The sequence below is a fragment of the Protopterus annectens genome, chromosome 7.part0, assembly GCF_019279795.1.
Source record: "Protopterus annectens isolate FY-2018-M chromosome 7.part0, PAN1.0, whole genome shotgun sequence".
NCBI classification, from domain to species: Eukaryota; Metazoa; Chordata; order Ceratodontiformes; family Protopteridae; genus Protopterus; species Protopterus annectens.
Window position 1 is genome coordinate 207,766,894 of NC_056739.1, and position 15,221 is coordinate 207,782,114.

At 36.9% G+C, this 15,221-nt stretch overlaps 1 long non-coding RNA gene across 1 annotated transcript in view; it reads right to left on the reverse strand.

Moving 5' to 3' along the window:
* Positions 1-608: 608 nt before the first annotated feature.
* LOC122806357 overlaps positions 609-15,221 on the reverse strand; it is a 98,460-nt gene continuing 83,847 nt past the window's right edge. The window contains exon 2 of the long non-coding RNA XR_006365501.1: positions 609-3,768. This is a non-coding gene — a long non-coding RNA (uncharacterized LOC122806357). The remainder of the gene's footprint in view (positions 3,769-15,221) is intronic.

A 15,221-nucleotide genomic window follows, 5' to 3' on the forward strand; every position in this document is an offset into this window, starting at 1 on the left:
GTTACTCTGGCCAGTTCTTGCAATTGCCAGAAAAGTTATTACTTTGAACTGGAAAAGTAAACAAGATTTGATGTTTAAGGAATTTATTAATTTAGCAAAAGTTATTTGTAAAAAAGAACTGCAAACCATTTGTTATAGAACTCACAACATTACTCATAAAAAATAGCATGGCAACATTTGGAAACCTTTTTGAACAAATACTGATAACTTCTTGTAGATAAAATGATTTTTTATCATGCATGAATTTAACTATTGTAAATAGTTTTGTTATTGTTTCATTGTATTTGCTATATGTACATTTGGGTACATTTATAATGAACAAAATAAAAATGTTTTTGGGGAAATGATAGGTGATTTCAGTAAGGCACATGATTATATTGAGTATAATGCAAAAATATTACAAGTTATTAAATCAGTATATGAAAAAAAGTATGTGACACTGAATGTAAATGGTTGGATTGGGGAAGATTTGAAAATTGAGTATGGTATAAAGCAAGGATGTCCTGCAAGCAGTATGATCTTTGCTATAATCATGAACACAGTAGTAATGGAAATTAATCAAATGTCAAGTAAGTGAGGATATGGAATGATGGAGGAGATACAGTTACCAATAATGTACACTTACGCTGATTATATTGCAGTAATAGCAAAAATAAAGTCTGGATGGAAAAATTAATGAAACATTGAGTACATGATTGAAGAAAAATTAGTTAAAACATAAAGAAAGAGAAAAGCAAAGGATTTGGGTAGGAAGATATTAGAGGAGGTGTGGAAAATAAAGAAAAGAATATAGATATTTTAGAAATGTTATTTGGAAGGACAGAATACAGACATGAACAATGGGATAAAGTTATTAATGGAATCAAAGACAAAATCACATTCTGGAAGATGTATAGGTTTTCATACAAAAAGAAAGCATATTGAATAAACACCATAATAATAATAGGTAAAATAGCTTATACTGCAGATGTTTATATGATGCCAATGAAATATGAAAACTAAATTATGTAGAGAATTTTTTTTCATTTATTTGGGGATCAAGACTAAACTCAGTTAAGAGGAGAATGTTGTGTATAAAAGATGAACTAGGGGGGTTGGGGCTGATGAATCTGATTATACATACTTAGAGGCTGCATGTACAAAGTACTAAAAGTAATAATGAAAAATAATAAAGATTTGACAGAAACAATAATGTATTGTAAACAGAGAAATTTGGGAAGAAATTGAAATAAAAAAGTAAAGTTTTATTAATGAAGAAATGAAAGAATTTTATAGCAAAATTGTGAAAGAAAAGAACAGAAAAGAATAGTATGTTAACATTATGATATCCTTTTATTTGGCGGATGCATGAAAAGAATTAGAGATAGATAAGAAAAAAACAATACTGAGGAGATACAAAAATTATAAAAGAATTAAAGAATGCAATGATTTTTTGTGGAAGCTGTCCATAGGAAAATGACCAGTGGTGGCAAATATACCATACAAGAGAAAACAGGATAGAATATATAATAAATGTAAAGAATTGGAAACTACAGAACATGTTATTTTTTAAATGTGAGAAAATTAAAAAAAACAGTGCAAAGATGTATGTAAACATGATTTGAGTAAATGTTTTTTTAAATTCAGAAATGTTAAACATGGACACGACAGAGTGAGTTTTATGGACAAGAACTCATAATGAAGCTAAGAAGAATCATTTTCTATTTAACATGAACTATATCGAATGATAGACTTAATGAAATCTGATACAATGGAAAATGGACATTGACAAAAATACTGGAAAATATGGTTTTGATTGTGGGTAAAAGAGTGGGAAGCATATTTAATATGGAAATATCAACATATACTGAATGATTTTAAAATATGTAAACTTGTAAATATGTAAAAATATGAGCTGTACATATGTATACAAATTAAAACTACTCTTTTTGATAAGTGCTGTGGGACCATCCAAAGGACAACACACTCAGCAGTGCACACCTCCCTTATGCTGCACTGCAGTGTCAGCAATCGATTTACTTGATGTGGGAATGGAATCTACAGCCTTTTGCACCAAAGGTGATTGTGCTACCGATGCTGAAAGTATAATAAAATTAAGATTAGACTGCCAGCATATTTTATGACTGCAAGAAATTAAATGCACTTTCACCACATTTTCATATATATATATATATATATATATATATATATATATATATATATATATATATATATATATATATATATATATAAAGGCTTGTGGTCAGATAACTGTAATGTATCTAGGGCTTTGATCTTATTAAATGCTCCAATCTCAGAATGTACTCAAACACCTCATTATTACTCATTATGGGACTTTTTAGCAACAACTACAAAATTAATTACAAAGAGATGGAAGATAGCTAAATTCCACCTTTTCTGAAATTACTAAACTTAGCCACTGAGTTTGGTAAAAATGAAATTAAATTCAGAAAATTAAGATTTATATCTTTTAATGCATATTATGAATATTGAATACATTTTTATATATTTTTTTTAAGAAAGATCATGAAAATAGAGTTAGTAAGAACAAATAAAGTGATGGATGCTCTGCTATTTAATAACTGTTTATCTGGTATTTATGAGATTTGAGGGTAATGACATATGCACATATGGAAATAGTTTTAATATGTTCAAACTGAATTGCATTTTGTTTGATTTTTTTAGGGAATGAAAATATTTTGGGGATAAAACAGAATTAAGCTACAAATCAAATACTATAAATTAGAAAACAAATATTCCAGCTGCTAATTAAACCAAATGAATAAAAATAACGGTAATTAAAATGTAATAAAGTAATACCTCTGCATTTTAATTATGCTTTAAATTTATTAGAAAGGCTTAAAGTCAAGTAATATAAATTAAAAGTTAAGGCAATTGGTGTATAACCGTCTCTGTTCCATAGAAAATATGTTAAGCTATACTGTTGTGAAAATTCTAGAATGCATAGTCAACACTCCAAAAGCATCTATTTACTATACACTTGTTAGTGTTGTCAGACAAAGGCATACTGCAAATTATGGCTTCAGTATAAATTTCTTCCATCAATACAAAATCTGGTAATTTAGTGTAATAAAATATTAAATTTTTGCAACTGGAGAACTCTGGAGCCTTTGACAGATGAGAAGCAGGCTGAATTGTAGAAACCCCAACATTAAAATGAAGAATATGTCAAATTTAAAGGGACAAGAATGAAAGATCAAAGTCCATATTAACACTAAATTAAGCAAAGTAGTAACAAGCAATTGTTACTCCAAGAAGAAAGATGGTATTCCCTACATGTGAATGATAGGTAAAAAAATATATGCAACAAATTTATAAGTATAGAAAAACTGCAGACAGGCACTGCCTCACTAAACAATTGAGTTAACCTAATGAGCTACTAGCTTTTCCAGTTTGGAAGGGGCCAGCTTCAGAATCCCTTTTGTGTAACAATGGAGGTTCTTCAATACTCTGCCGATGGCTTCTACTTCGAAGAGTTGATGTCCAAGGCTGTTCATTGGTTGATTTCTGGTTACCATTCTGTAGCAGTTCTTCTTGGGTTGTGCTGATCTTCCCAGGGACTAATTGTGAGGTGTTATTTTCTACAAGACGTGAATGAGATGCATACCCATTTACCAGAGACTCATCAGTATCCTTAGTGGGCATCAATGTTTTCTCTTTAGGGCGAGTCATGGCTGCTCCAGCGTCTGACACTCTCTGGCAAGTAGTCCAGCATCAATATCTTCTCTAGATGGAGCTTGTTAATAGCTTTGAAATTAAAACAAAAGCAGGTTATATAACACTGTTACTCTTGACAGCAATTTTAAAAATTAGCATTACCTGTCTTATGGAATTTAACAGACAGTTGCAAATTACTGCAAATATATTTTAAATCATGACCTGCTCCTTTTACTGTTTTCATGCACTCTTTGAATTTGCTTCTATACTGAAGAAATCCATGACAAACACACTGCATATTACAGTAAACAAATGTGCAACTTGTTCTATTTCCTGCCACAGTTTGGATCCTATAAAATCCAGGTCTGTAACATTTAATCCATGGCTAAATTTCAGGCATCAACAAAGCCTGATCCAAAGGGGTCCTTAACCAGAACATGTTATCTTGTTTTAATATTTCTGCTATGTGCATAAAAAAGTTTGCAGCACTTTCTGTAGTTTACAAGTCAGGATAGGCAACAGATGCAACAGAATGAACAATTCCAAATAGCATTATGGATATTCTCATGAAATTCATACACCTCTGATGTACTGAGAAAAAACAATACTTTTGAGTGCACAATTATATACAGGTAACAGTCAAAGGGTAGGATTTCATGATTCTTCTAAATTTGCTTTGAATTTCCTATCTCAGCTAACCAGTATGGTATGATACTAAACAATTATCCTGATGTGCCCTTTCTAAAAATCCTGAAGGTGCTCCTTGAATTATTTATTTCTGCTATGGATCATTGAAACTCTTAATGCAAACTGGGAAACCAGACTTTGTTAATCTTGATAGAGATTTCGGAGTCTATTAATTCTACTGGACTCCTCAGTTCTCTCATCCTAGCTACATCTATTAGACACTTAAACAGCTTTTAAGTTTGATGTAGATCATCTCACACTAATAATTTTGCTGGGATCCCTTTCAATCAGACTGGGTTTCTGACAAGTCTGCTAGGAGCCTTACAAGTACTATTTCTGTTGCAAGCCTCCCTGAGCTCTGTTAACTCTGGTAATTATGTTAGCCATAATGCTGCTGCTGTGTAACTACCAACTCCACAGAGTATTTTTCTGGGGGGGGGGGGGGGTTGAAGGACATTTGTTGTGGAATCAAGGACAAAAATTGTCACTTCCAAGATAGCTGCACGTTGAGTAACAGATTAACTCCAGTTCTCCCAGTGTGAAAACTGGAACTCAACAGAGAAAGACAGTAGATTTTTGTATTTATTGGCAAATTTCAGTAACTGGCTAGTAAGTGTACTGCTTGAATGCCGGGAAAAAAGAAATACCGAGCACCTGGAAAAAAATCGGCTACAAAAAGTGAGGTAGAAACACTAACTGGGGAATTTTCTGTAGCTGTTCAGTAAAAAGCAATGAAATCTTCAGACATGATTTTCAGTAACCTACAGGAAGATATACGACAACTGCAAACAGACCTGGTTAAAATAAATGAAACACTGATGGAGTAATATCAACACAAACAACAAAAGGCTGGAAATGGAAGACGTTTTAAACTGATGTTCAAATGATGTGATAAAGCTGCAAAAATCAGAGTCTGAAATGAAGAAAAGGCTGGCTGAATATGAGAATGCTCAGGAAGAGATGTTTCAATAAATAATAGAATGAGAAGAAAGACCATGTAGGGAAAACCTGAGATTTTCAGCTATACCAGAGAAGCTGGAAGGAGCAGACTGCATTAACTTTATGAAAGTACAAATAAGCAACTGGACTGGTATTCCACAGCAGGAGCTGTTAGTTGAAAGGGCACATTGTGTGTATGCTCCAAACCTAGCTATGAGAAAGCAAACTAGAACTTTAATAGTAAAGATGCAATCCTACCAGCAGAACAAGTTAATTCTGACAAAACTGTGACAGAAGGACAACTGATTTAGTAACACGTTTTAAGAGAAAGCAAGTAAATGAAAAAGAACCATTGAATATTATGAGGCTTTTTTTCTAGCAAATGAAGGTATGCTTAGCAGCAATTCTGTATCTGGCCTTCGTGTCTCCATGGAATCAAGCTGATAAAGAGAAACTGACTGTCTGGTTCTCATGTCTCCATGGAGACAATCTGATAATGAGAAATTGGCTGTCTGGTTTTCATGTCTCCATGAAGACAATTGATAAAGATAAATTGGTTACAGTCTGGTGGAGAGTAACTGGCTGGGGAAAAAACAAGAGAAACTGGCTAGTAGATAATGTTCTCTGAAAGCATTCGGGGGTTTTCACAGCTGGGAGAGCTATAAAGATAAGACAAAACCAGTTAGCACTTAGTAGAAGCACAGGCTGCACCATGCATCTTAGCATGGATAACCTTTCTTCTAGGTTAACTCAAATCTAGGAGTGTGGCGGTCAGCTTGGAACATTTGTTTCTATTAGGAGAGAAAACTTCAATATATGAAGATGGGAATAGTTTTGGGTGTTAGAATTAAATTAATATGTTTTAGGGGGGTATTGGAGATTTTTTTTTGATGGCTTTCAATAAAACAAAAAGGTTTGTAAGATGTGACATAGGCTCAAATGGATATGACAGGAAACAACTATGCAAAAGCTCTACCTGACAAACAGTGTATGCATGTAACACAAAAGCTAGAACTAGACATTTGACAAAAAAAGGTGTTGTACATAAAAGATGGGAATAATATTTTTTAATACGATGATGCTTTCTACAATGTCATTAAATATCAATGGTCTCACAGGTAAATACAAAACAGAAAGAATAGTGAACTATATTAAAATGTAGAGTGCAAATAACTATGTTACAGGAGACACACTTGAAAAGAACTGAACATGTGAATTTGATAAAGAAAGGTTTTCAGGATGGTTATTCAACAGAATACCTGGGACAAAGGAAAAGAGGAGTACTTCTATTAATTGCAAGAGGAGCTCCAATAGTGATAAAAGAGGATAAAAAAGATGATAATGGCAGATTTGTAGTGCTAAGGGGCTACTGGCAAGGGAGGAGGATTACACTGGCATGTATTTATATTCCAACTAAAACTGCTATAATGGAGCTTAATAAAATTCTGGGAGAAATAATCAGTTTTCAGCAAGAAGTATTACTTATAGGTGGGGAGTGGTTGATTTGCAACAGTGAAAATCTGTCTGGGGGGTCCAGATGGGACAGTATAACAAAGGAGGGCATAATTTTGAAGAAACTTATGAAAATATTTGATATGGAAGATGTGAGTTCAGTAATAAGAGTTCACAGTGAACTTACATATTATTCCCCATGATATAAAAATTGGGCTAGGCTAGACAGAATTTACATTTCACAGGCATATGTTCATATAATTGAAGGCCTTGATACGCACCCAATTACCATTTCAGATCATACGCCAAGTGTGACAACGCCACTTAAACCCAGGGCAGTAACTAATGAGCCTCAATCCTCACCACTGTCTCCAGTAAGGGAGCGTCACTGAAAGCAGAGATAGACATACATAATTTCCCATAAGAGTACACTGGGAATAGGCTCAAAACCTGGGACTGGACTATGTGCTTCACTCTAGGCCTCCAAATGATTCTTCAAACTAACCACTGCACAGCACTGTGTCACAGTTACAGGTATTTGACACACTCAATTCTCAAATATTTGATACTCACACATACAAACACTCTTGGGAAAGACTGGCACAGATTTGACTGCTAGTTCCTCTTTCCCAAATTACAAGGTAACAGCTGCCCCCATTCAAATACCACAATACCCTTCAAAAGGGGTGTTCAATTATATTGGGTAAAATAAATATTGATATGAATGGTAGCATGTAATCCAAGCAGTAAGGCTTTTTGGAGTGGCCCTGGTGTTATCACAATAAGCACAAATACTCTCAGGTTACTAAAAGTACATTCTAAATAATTGGCCACAATAAAAAGGTAATAAAATATTTAAGAATAAATAAAATGATTTAAAACGTATACACTGAATAACTGATTCCAATAAATCACAGAGTTTCACACACAGGAATTATAAAAACAACATTGTAGGAAATATTTCGCACTGATTGTAGAAAAACTCTAACTAAAGTATAACTGTTCCTGTCTAATCCAATTAACTCAGCAAGGCAAGATGATACTCTTCCTTCTGCCAGGCAAGATAAGAATTTATGCCCACTCTTTAGGCTGTTATCTGGTCCTCAGTGACCAGAAATAACATCTCCACCGTTTATTGCTGAACAGATCTGCAAAACAAACTGAGTGATAACTACTGACCTGGAAAACAACAACTAACAACTGAACTACAACTACTGAACTTTAACTGACTCAGAACCTGCTTTTATAGCAGAATTTTTTAAAAAGTCACAGAAAGTTGTCATATCAGACTTCAAAAAGTAAATAAAAGAGCTGCTGTGGAGATTCGATTCCTTTCAGCTCTAGCATGCGATGTGTCACATCTAGGTCAGCTGACTGGCATAAACTACATTCAGATTTAAAAAAAATGTACATTTGGTCAGTGAGAAGAACACTGTTTGATTCAAACATCCTACATAAATCATAATAATCAAAAAAATGTAAACTTATTTACAAAATTATAGCTGGTCACCATAACAGGGTAATTTACAATTATTTACATGTATTTACAAAACTTCAGCCAGTAATGTTAACACAGATAACAATATCTAATATCCTCACCCCCCCCCCTTGAAGATTCAAGCTAAATTTTCAAGTGGCCCTAGAAAATCTTTGCTTGAATAAAACGGGGCTGACTGAAAATGTATCAACTCACACCCTGTCTTGAGAATCCCTCCCAAAGCCTCTAAGCTTTTGGAATGCCTGCTCAAAATCTGTGGTCCACACTACTTTAGCTGGCTTGTTTTTTCTTGTTAAGTCAGTAAGGGGTGCAACTATTGTACTACAGTTTGGCACAAATTTCCTACAGTACCCTGCTGTCGCTAGGAAAGCTCTCCCTGCTTTTTGGTAACAGGGACAGGCTATCCATTCAGCTGATCTAGATGTGATATCATGTAACAGGGACAGGCCACACCTGAACAGCTTCCACTTTGGCACGTTCTAGCCTAATCTTACCACTCCCAACTAGATAGGAGACCCCTAGCTAGGAGACATCTGCCATACTCACTTGACACTTACTAGGTTTAATGGTTAACCCTGCCCTTTTTAATCTACCCAAGACCTCCCTGACATATTGAAGGTGCTCTTGCCAGGAATTACTGTAAATGGCAATATTGTCCAAATAAGCGAGAGCATAATCTCTTAAGATATGATCTACTAACCTCTGGATGGTTGCTAGGGCATTCTTCATCCCAAAAGACATCCTTGTAAACTCATAAATCCAAATGGTGGTACAAAAGCTGACCTCTCTCTAGTAATGGGAGTCCAGGGCACCTGCCAGTATCCCTAGGTCAGATCAATAATGTTCAGGTACTTAGTCCCACCTAGCTGTTCTAAAGTTTCATCCATTATAGACATGGGGTATGCATCTGACTCTGTATAACTGTTTAACTTTCTGTAGCCTAAGCAGAATCTTACATTACCATCTTTCTTCTGTACCAATACTACTGGGGAAGCCCAAGGACTACTGGACTCCTGGATTACCCCCAGCTCTAACATCTACTTTATCTCATCCTTCAACGTCTGTTTGACTTGCTCAGCACCCTATAATGAGCTTTCTTGATAGGCCTTTGGGGTCCGGTATCCATATGGTGTTGCACCCAGGTTTCCCAGTGAACATACCACAAATTCCTGTAACACTGCTCATATTTATTTAACCTGAATAGGGGGATAGCCGCTGAGATATTGCTACCTCTCCCACAGAAGAGGCAGTCCGAGCCTCACTGAGAAGATCAGTTACCAGGATCCCTCTCAGACTCCTCCTGCCATCCACTGTGAATACTCAGCACCAGGACCTCCCTATTGTGATAAGGTTTCAGCATGTTAATACGGTACAACTTATGTCCCTGTCTTTTGTCTACTAAGTTTACCATGTAGTTAACATCACCAACTTTCCTTACTTGTAGCTTACTGTATCTGACAAGAATGAGCACCATACACTGTTGCCACATAGTATACTCTTGCACTCAAGCATTCCTGTCATACCAAACTTTTTTCTGCTGTTGGGCTACTGCCAGGTTCTCCTGGGCCAATCCCATGAGCTCCCTAAGCCTTGTTTAGGAAGTTTAGGACATATGCCACAAGAGATTCCTTGTGGGATTCACACTCACCCTCCCACTCATCCCAAATCAAATCTAAAGTCTCCTCACCCTATGCCCATACAGCGACTCAAAGGGTGAGAAGCTTGTAGATTATTGAGGTATCTCTCTGTAGGCTAATAATAAATGGGGCAAATATTTGTCCCACTCCCTTTTGAACTGATCTGCAAATGCCGTAGCATAGTCTTTAATGTAGAGTTTAACCTCCCCACAAGACAATTAATATGGGGATGGTAGGGGCTGTTTTCCAGATGCTTCACCCCACAACGCTTCCACTGAAGCCAGAAGGTCTGACAAAGTTGGCACCTCGGTCAATTTTTCCCTCAGAAAACCGACCTTGATGAAAATTTCTAACAAGGCATTTGTCACTTTCTCTGCCTCAATGGAGGACAGAGCCACTGCCTCAGGGTATCCGATAGCATAATCCAACAGCACCAGAATATACTTCTTTCCTGTAAAACTTGGAGTACTCAAGGGTCTTACATTATCCATGACTATTCTCTGAAATGACACTTTAGTCACAGGCAAAGGCATCAATGGAGCCTTGACCATGTCTTCCGCCTAGCCTACCTTTTGGCACTGCTCCCAGTCCTGCAGTACCCCTTTGCATCCTTTGCAATCCCAGGTCAATGAAAGTTTTGGATAATGCATCTCTTATGTCCATATGGCCTGCAAAAAGAATGTCATGGTCTATCGCTAGAAGCACCAGATGGTAGGCTCTGGGCAATACCAACTGCTGGATTACCTCACCCTCTAGCCCCCCTTCAGGAGGTTCACTCTCTGTACAGTAACCTTTTGTTCCAGTATACAGACTCCGCTCTTCCTTGGGCATCAGGTGCCTCCTTAGCTACCTTTCTCAAGCCTTGTAATGTAGGGTCCATAAGTTGAGCCCATCTCCACTCTACTTTTGTGTCCCTGCCCAGCTCCCCTTCCACAGGAAGCCCAGTGTCCTCTGTCAGTGGTGCCTCACTGTCAGACTGGATACCATCACTCACACCTCTGTCCTTGCAGTCACCATGTCCACGGGAACACTAGTACCTACAAACAGCTGTGGGTCACCTTCAGGCTCACTGCTATACGGTAGCTTCCTCCCTGAAATAACCACATCCCCAACCCCAGCTTCAGGCATGGGACCTACGTGCCTGTCACCAAGCTTGACTGTGTGTCACTGCATGCACACAAGGTATTAATTATCAAAATCATTCCCTATAAAGACATCTGCAGGGATACCCCCAAGCACACCTACTTGCTTGTTCCCCTTTCCACCCTCCCAGTCAAGCTGAATCTTGGCCAAAAGTATTTGGAATGGGGTCCCACCCAAAGCTCTGACAGGGGTGGGTTGCCTAAGCAAGTCCTGCTCCTCCTTAACCACTGCAAGCCTCACAATGGTTACATCAGAAGCTGTGTTTCTCTTAGCAGTGGTCTGTATTCCATCCACTAAGATAGGATACAATTTTGGTGATAATTTGGCACATCTGTTGTTTCCAGACAACTTATCACTGGTATTCTGTCATTTCACTTGTTGGCTCATTCACTTTTTGTTTCTTGCCTTGCTTCAGAGGACATTTGTAAGCTACATGGCCCCTCTGATTATATTTGAAACATCTAATCCATGATCCTGATCAGGTGCATGAACTACTGGCTTCCCCTGTTACTGGTGAACTCTGTTGGAGTGGTTTAGGCTGCCCACCATGGTTCCCCTTATGTCCATGTGCAGCATTGGGTATCCCTTTCTTTTGCACTGGTGTCCTACTTCCCAAGTAGAAATCCCCCTTTCTTCCCAACTCACTTGCAGAATTACGCTTTTGGTTTGCCAACCAGATCCTCATGTCCTCAGGAAAAGTACTAAGAACTTGTTCCCTCACCAAAAGGTGTGCCATCCCTTCAAAAGGGGTGACTTAATACCCAACCCACCTGTGAAACTAAGTACTTAAATCAGCAATGTAATCGCATACCCTTTCATCTGCCTTGCGTCTATGTTCACAAAACTTTTTTCTATGCATTTCAGTAGTTAATTTAAAGCAATCAGGGAAACATTGCTTCACATGATCATAATTCAAAATCAATATAAGACAGTTTATCAAATGCATTAACAGCGCTACCATGTAGTACGAGGGTCAGGAACTGTACCCAGAGCCTCGGTCAACATAATATTGTTTACATACCCTCTCAAATATATAAATAAAACTATAAAAATCATCTCTCTCCCTGTCCTGAGGAAAAAGTTTAAGGGCCTTTATGGCTTCTGAGGTTCAGTCATTCCCTTCCCCATTACCTCCATGACCCTGTTGAAGGGTTAGAAACTCCTTTTCATAATGTCTCTGCCTCTCATTTTCTTCAGGTTCCATCTCCCAATGTCACAGTTCATACTGATGTGCTCTCTCTCCTCGATCTCCAAACATTTGGCATCCAGTTCATGCTGACGCTGCCTCTCCTCTACTTCCAGTTTGAGTCTCCTTAACTCCAAATGAATTTTTAAGTCCTTTGAAGAAAAGGTACACTGATTTGTCTCGGAAGGCTGCTTATCCCAAATGCTAAACTGAATATCCTCTGAGGTGCTGGTCTGGTCTGAGGCTGTGAATAAGGCTGAGATCACTGCTTTAGTCAGGTTGGCATGCACCACTCCTTTGGCTTCACATACCTTGGCCAACTGTTCCTGGTCAGCTTGCTATAATCTTCTGCTGGTATCTTTGCCTGTTGTCCCTGACTAAACTGACTAAAAATAATTAGAACTGTTGTTAAATACTCTGTATGTTTATCTTGTGGCTACTGAGACTGTAAATGACAACTACCCACAGGCTACTAAAGCTCAATTAAAATCCCACACTGCAGGGACTGCACCAAATAATGTGATGACCACACTTAAACCTGGGGCAGTAACCAAGGAGCCTCAATCCTCAACACGGTCTCCAGTAAGGGAGCGTCACTCAAAGCAGGGATAGACATACAATTTCACATGAGTACACCACGAGCAACTCCAAACCTGAGAGTGGACTGTATGCTTCACTCCAGGTCCCCAAATGAGTCTTCAAACTAACCACTGCAAAGCACTGTGTCCCAGTTCTAGGCATCTGACACACTCAATTCTTAAATATTTGTATTCACACATACAAACACTCTTGGGAATGACTGGCACAGCTTTACCTATGCTCTCTTTCCAAAATTACAAGGCAATGGCTGCTCCCAGTCAAATATCATAATACCTTTCAAAAATGGTGTTCAATTATATTGGGTAAAATAAATCTTGATATGAATAGTATGTACTCTAAGCAGTAAGGCTTTTCAGAGTGGCCCTGGTGTTATCACAATAGGCATATTTCTAAATAACCAGCCACAATAAAAAGTAGTAAACTATTCAATAATAAATAAAATTATTTAAAACATGTATATACTGAATAACAGATTCTAATAAACCACAGAGTTTCACACACAGGAATTATGAAAATAACACTGTAGGAAAGATTTCACACTGATTGTAGAAATACTTAAACTATAGTTCCCCAACTATCTAAAGATTAACTGTCCCTGTCTAATTTAATTAACTTGGCAATATGATACTCTTACTTCTGCCAGGCAAGATAAGAATTTATGCCCTCTCTTCAGGCTGTCTGGTCCTCAGCGACTGAAATAATATCTCCTACTATTATTGCTGAACAGCTCTGGAAAACAAACTGAGTGATACCTACTGATATGAAAACAACTGAACTACAACCACTGAACTTTAATGGATTCAGAACCTGCTTTTATAACAGATGTTTTAAAGTCACAGAAAGCTGTTATGAGAATTCTACTCTCTCTCATATCAGACTTTAAAAAGTAAACAAAACAGTTGCTGTAGAGATTCTATTCCTTTCAGCTCTGGCACATATTACATCTAGGTCAGCTGAATGGATAACCTACACTCAGAATTAAAAAAAAAACATGTACATTTGGTCAGTCAGAAGAACACTGTTTGATTCACAAACATCCTACATAAATCAAAGTAATAATAATAAAAAAAAACTTATTTACAAAATTATAGCTAGTCATGCTGGCATATATAACAGAAGGTAATTTACAATTATTTACAAGTATTTACAAAACTTCAGCCAGTCATACTAGCACAGGTAACAATATCCAATATCCTCACAACAGCAATAACTAAAATAAAAACACAGGGTAATAAAATAAAAATGAGACACTGTCACTCTCTCACTTATCTGTTCAAAAGAACATTTTAAGGAATGGGTAGTGAAAATTATTCAGGAGCTATTCAAAAGGATATAAATTACTTCTGAAAATATAGCTAGGGAGTGGGGAAAAATGTAAGGTGGAGTCTAAAAACTAAGTGGAAATAAAAGAAAGGGAGCTATGGTTAAAAAGTAACAAGAATTACTTAGAGGGACTGACAAATGTTAAAGTATTGCAGAATAGGGGGAATCCAGTAACAAAAAGCAACAGCACAACCATCCATATAAAACAGAATGGGGGAATCTCACAGAACAGGAAAATGATCAACTGCAGAATGCTAAACAGAAAATAAAGGATTACCCCAATAATATACATGAGTTTGGAAAGATTGCTGTTAAGCAACTGTTTTTTGAGAACACTAGAGCACAAAAACTTTTAGCACAATGACTCAAGCAACAGAAAGCAGAAAGGGCTGTCACCAAGCTTATGGAGCCTATAACAGGGAAAGTAACAAGAGATCCTGTACAGGTATTAGAAATATTTCGGAAATTCTATGAAAGTCTGTACAAAGAAGAGAAATATGGAAATCAGGAAAAGATACAAATGGAAATGTTTATGGAATAATTAAATATGCCAAGGTTAGAGGTAGATAAGGCTTAACAACTAACAGTTAGGATAGGAGGGGATGAGATAAAAATTGTGAAACATAACCAATACACAGAAAAATCCCTAGGAATAGCTGGCATTCTTATGAAAATTTGGAGGCTAGGAAGGAAAAAAAATCTGACAAGGATCGGGAAGGTTTTGTTTAACAGAATTTAAAGAGGAGGAGAAATACCAACATCCTGGAAGAAAGCACTGGTAGCTGTAATACCTACAAAGGGTAAAGCTCCATCAAATCCAGCTTCATACAAGCCCATTTCAATACTAAACCATAATTATAAAGTCAAAAAACTCAGAAAAAAGTAAATGGTTTGGGCAGACTGGAACAGGCTGTAAACTATTTAATTCTTAAAACAAAACAAAATACAAGCGTTTTCACCCTGCTGTAGGGCTAAGCTTTTTCAAGGAAATGAAACAAACCATTACATCAATATATAAACGCTTTCCTTTAAAAAAGGCACCACATTTTCTTAAAGAAATATACCTTCTTCCTTTACT